We start from the raw sequence: 5,520 nt of genomic DNA, 5'->3' as shown, positions 1-5,520 counted from the left end.
GTTCTCTCACACTGTCATCAGTAACTAAAAGAGAGGTGTGGGAAGCCTGCAGCATTTCTGTTAAGTAAGCAGGACAAAGCAGAGCAGGTTTCTATGTGGGAGCCACTTTTCTCTGCTTTGGAAATGTTTTTTTCTATGTCCTGGCTGTTTGCTCCGATCCATGCCCTGCTTTTCCTCCTATTGCCTCTTTCCTTCCTGTATCTCCCTTTTCCACTTTCCTCCTCCACCACTGGTGAAAGTATTGTGGAACAGGCTGATATGTGTGGCTCTCACGGTTTGTGCTGCCTAAAGTGTCATCCTCCTTTTATCAGTCCATCACAGACATTTCGGCTCTGATTCATCAGCGCAGACCTGTCCAAACAGTCAGCGCCAGCGCCATGGGGACTCACACTTAGGTAGTGCCAAGGAAGTATGAGTGTTAGCTTGGTTAATCAGAATTAGGAAATAAAACATTGGGCAAGAGATGACCGAGACAATATTTTCCATGCAAGCAATGTTTTCCACCATCGGTTTCTCAGATAAAAGGCAGGAATTGCTTTCAAACAGATTGTAGGGCACAGGTCAACAAAAATGATCTGTTTATAATTTCTGCTGTCAAAACAGTATATGTATGTAGATCTCAAACAGCCTTGTAATCCGTGGCTATCTTTTCTCTGTTTGTTTTCCAGCTGAGACCTTAAATGGCTTCTCAGATCGTGCCATTGTGCAGTGGTCATGTTCCAGCTCCTGAGCACTCTGTTTGGTGATTAAATCCATGTCCCTCCATGCCACCACTCCTAGCCAGCTCTGCAACCCCAGGCAGGGTGTGGAGCAGCACCTCTCTGCTTCTCTCTCTGCTTCAGTCAGGGAAAATGCACGGCTCGGAGTCTCTGCCTTTCACTGGCATGACAGGATAATTTTGGGAACCCAGGTGCAATTTTGGGCGTAAGGGAAGGGAGCCCTTCTCTGACTAGTTAAGCTGGGGACACCATGGTATTAAAATGCCTACTAATGACCTGCTAACATCATGTGTGGAAAGTGTCAGCAGACTGTGCTTTTCTTCCATTGCAGACTGCAAACATGGCTCTGGGACAGAGGCACGTTGTGGCAGTGCTAAGAGCTGCCCAGCACCTCTGCTCCATCGCAAATAACTAAATACGTGCTCTTAGCCGGGACACGTGTAATGAAGTTTATCCCCCTTTCACGGCCCTATTCTGGAAGCAGGGCAAGTCCCAGCTGGGGAGATGGTTTGTGTTCAGGAGAGTGAACACAAACCAGAGATGTGGAGATGGTTTGTGTTCACTCTTCTGGCTTGGTGGTACAGGAAGGACATTTCACCCTATTTCACCTCCTCAGGCACCACTGGGGATGGAGCTTGGTCCATCTCTGCTCGCTCCCATGTGCCCAGCAAGCCAAAGGCAGCACTGATACCTGTGGTAGATCTACTGGGTCCCTATTACTAATTTGCAAAGAAAACATGTATCTATTTGCAAAATATGTCCCTGTTTTGGAAAGGTCCTGTTACAGGGCTAGTTGGCATACCTCAAATTTCATTTCTCCCAATGAGATAAGGGTGTTCTCAGGGGAGACGTGGTTGTACAAGGAGGACACTAACAGGGGTCTTCTTAAGAGATCAGTCTTCAGCTGCTCCATCTGCCACAGACTGCCACAGACATGTCCTGTAATCTCCTTCCCTTAATCTTCCCGGCCCATAAATAGGTATAACAATAATGTTGTCATCTCCCACTTTCTACTTACCTTGTCTGTAGATTGCAGGCTGTCTAATGCTATGTATTTCCTCATGGCAAACACAAAAGGAGTGATGCATTAATGCTCCTAGCAGAGACTATAATGTAAGCAAATATGAATAATCTTGGGACCTGAGAAACTTGAGAAATGTAGGTTCAGGCAGTCAGGCAAGGGGATAGCAGTAACCCAACCTGCACCACCACTCCCCTCCCTAAAATGAATCTAGCCTCCAACCCTCCAGGTGCCCATGCTGATGCCTGTTTGATCTCATGCAGTTAATTTTCCATTCATCATTCCTTTTCTGTCTTGATTGTAGCTTCATTTTGGAAATAAAATTTGGTACAACTATGAAAAATACGAGGACAACTTCTCCAGTGGAATAAACTGACTCTGCTGAATTGAAGCAGAATATACCTACATATACCAGCCAAATCACTGGCCCCTAACATCAATATTTATTAATTTCTGTACCAGAGATGCTAACAGCAAGTTTCGATGTGGTGAAAAGCAAATATTGATCTGTTTGCTTAAAAGTCAGATTAAGCTGTGTCCCTAGGTAAATATTCCTGCTAGCAAATAGAGGAGAGGTTGTTTCCCCTTCCCCCTTCCCAAAGGCAGCCAAACCAAATACAAAAAAAATCTATTTGATACCTAGTGAGTTTTTAATTAAGGAGATACCAAATCTGAGGGAAACAGAAGCCCTGGGGAGCTGTCAAATCACTGTTTTGGTAGTTTTGTGGCAGGGAGCATGGCTCATAAAGACAACCACCCATTAGTGCCTCCGCTCCTGAGCGGGGAGAAAATGCTCCTGGGGGAAACAAGATCAAATGTCTTCATGAGCAGGGGCAAACATACGCAAAAACATCTGGCTGAGCACAAGCATTTCACATTTTAGTCTTCAGTTTGCCCCTCAGCTCTGCTGCTTCAAGGTGATGACTCCCAGCACTGACATGTCCTCCCCTTCCTCCCGGGATGTCTCGCATGGAGATAAAGACACAAGGCCAGATTCAGCCTGGAAGGAGCCCTTTGCATTTCTGACTGCGTGGCAGCCTCCTACCAGCACCCAGAAACCCTTGCCAAGGCCACCCCGAATCCATCACAAGATGGGTTGCAGGGATTGCTGCAGGGTGGTGGGAGAGCTGTGGGCTGACGGCACAGGCAGGCCCCCCGGACTGCGTGTGTCTCTGTGATTAATCCCTTGTGTCTGCACAGAGCAAGCTCAACTCAGTAAGAGCCAACCCGCCTGACAAGCTCTTGGAGTGCTCCAAGGGTTACTGAAGGGAAAGGTTGCTCAGGGATTTGCCAAACATTAAATCTGGCCAGGGGATAGCTACCTACTTTTTGTGCTTTGTGCTGAATTTACATTGCTCCTCGTTTCCAGCCTGGCATAAGGTGTCTTCAGACCTGATGCCACGAACCTCTATTTCCACCTTCATAGGACTGGGGAGATATCAGCCTCTTGGCTTCCTGAGGAGGCAGTTCCCAGTTCCCAATGGCACCAGAAAACCTCTCCATCATGTCCCTTGGTCACAGAGAAGACCCTCTCTCCACCTCTGTCCCTCGTCGCGGCAGCCCAGTGGCGGATGGGCAGGCAGGACGTACCCACACTTCAAAACCTCCTCATGCAAGGGTTGGTTACCCATCAGGGGTGGTTTCATCCCACTTGACAGGGATGAAAGGCTGAATTATGATCTGAACATGCAGTTCCAGGGAGTGCAATTAGTTCAAATAGGCTGCTAAATATCTCAGCAGCCTTCAGCTAGCAACAGCAGCTGGCAAGTCACTCTTGTGAAACTCTTTCCTGCAAATAAAACAAACCTCTTGCTCTTATTCTGCTTATTTTCCTTTCCAGTATGGAGGAAATCTACCAAAATTGGAGGCAAATTCACAGACTCGGTTTAGTTATGCCGAGAGACTAAATTCAGCTTTAAGTCATCTTCTCACTCCAGAAACCAAGACGGGAGTATAGTCAGAGGTTTGCTATTCAGAGCCACCCCAAGGCGGCTCTACAGCCACCTGAGCTGGTTCCAGAGGGACTGGTTCCCTGTCAGGAGAAGGAATGGAGATGTCTCTCCCAAAGGGCAGGGGCATTCACAGAACGGGGTAGCCCAAACTGTGAGCGCTGAACACTCATCACAGCTGGAAATTGCTCTTTGCTGGTGCATCTTGCATGTGTTGCTGGTGGGAACTGAGTTACTCAGTGTTCAGATGTTTCAAACCTGTGCACAGCAAATGCAAGAGCAGCGATATCCTATTTACTGGGTGGTACAGCCACATCGACTCCCTCTGCTCCTCTCCCTGGTCCTGCTCCTCCCGGGGGAAGGCTGCACAGCACCAACAGTCTGACTCGATTCTGCCTCTGTTCCCAAGATTAAAAGCTGGTTAAAATGCAAGTGATGCTTTTGTAATTCTTGAGAAAGCAACTGAAGAATGTTTCATCTTCTCGTCTCTGAGCAAGGCCTGTGGTGTCTTGTTTTAGCCTATAAATGCTCTAGTGTGGATTGGGTTTTGCTTTGTACAGCACCTAGCACACTGGGGATCTTGTCTGAGACAGAAACAATTAGGGCATAACCCAAACAAGCAGCACCTCTAATCATGTATTTTCCCTCGTTGTTCCATCTCTGCCTGTAGAGAGCGGCACTTAACCTAGGAGTAGGCTGGATAACGAAAGGGTTATTTCTTTCACCGTCACATCAGGAAAGATGCTAATTTCTCCTGTGGAGGCTATCTCAATGAGTAGTCACTCATTCCTCATCTCCCAGACCACATATTATTTTACAAGTTCACATTAAAAAAGGTTAATGGGGGAAGCAAGCACTGACAGTCATTTTCACTCCCCCAGAATGATTCACTGCGTTGTTGTAATTCAACTCAGTGTAAAGCTCCATATAACGGTAATACCTACACAAACTAACTGTTCTCAAAATTTTTATCTTTTTTTTGCTTTCAGCAAAACCTTTTTTTTCTTGACCCTTCTTTGGATGAACTTTGTCTTGAATAAACAGCAACATCTGGAATTCAGCAAAACACACCATAAAGGGAATAATATGTCCACAGCAGTTTTGCTGAAAAGGACAAACCCATTTATTACTCAAACGAAAAGTTACGATTGCTAAATGTCAGATGAAATTAGAAAAAAATTGAATCCTCTGTGTGTGTCCTTTGTGTCCTTGCCAGCTCAGTGTGTGTAGAAAGCTGTCCCTCTGTTATCGCTGTTCTGTCTTTCTTCTTTCTGGCTTTGTTGAAAGTCTGCGAGAACTTGCTAATTGCAGACACACAAGAACAATTTGGCCACCTTTGCGCCAGGGCAGAGTTGCAGGTGGTGCTTTTTCCACTCAGATAAGGAAAATACATCAGACAGAATGTCCGTGAGCGGACCATGCCATGACTCTAACCAAGCTGTATTCTCGTGGCCCCTTATCTTGTTCAGGCTGAACTTGGAGGCATAGCATCCTCCAGGCTGGGCTGGCCGGTGAGTCGGTGCTCAGAGGTGATCAGCCACCCCAGGAACCCCCTGCGGCTGCTGGGGACAGCTGAGGACATGCAGCTGGTGGGGTTATAGGGGGATGAAAGCACTGAGCACCTCAGAAGGGGAATGGCAAATGTTGTGTCTCCCTCCCTCCCTCCTCCCAGCTGAGCAGCACACAGATGCTCCAGAAAGAGCAGCACCTCCTGCATGCTCTGCAATCATGACGGCACAGGGCACCTGAGCCCCAGGCATGGTGCACAGAAACAGACTGAATCCATCTCCCTTTGCTTTGTTTTTCAGTGGGTAACTCCTGGTTTCTGGCC

Source organism: Gymnogyps californianus, chromosome 3 (assembly GCF_018139145.2).
Source record: "Gymnogyps californianus isolate 813 chromosome 3, ASM1813914v2, whole genome shotgun sequence".
Lineage (NCBI taxonomy): Eukaryota > Metazoa > Chordata > Aves > Accipitriformes > Cathartidae > Gymnogyps > Gymnogyps californianus.
Note: the sequence above shows the minus strand (reverse complement) of the source record.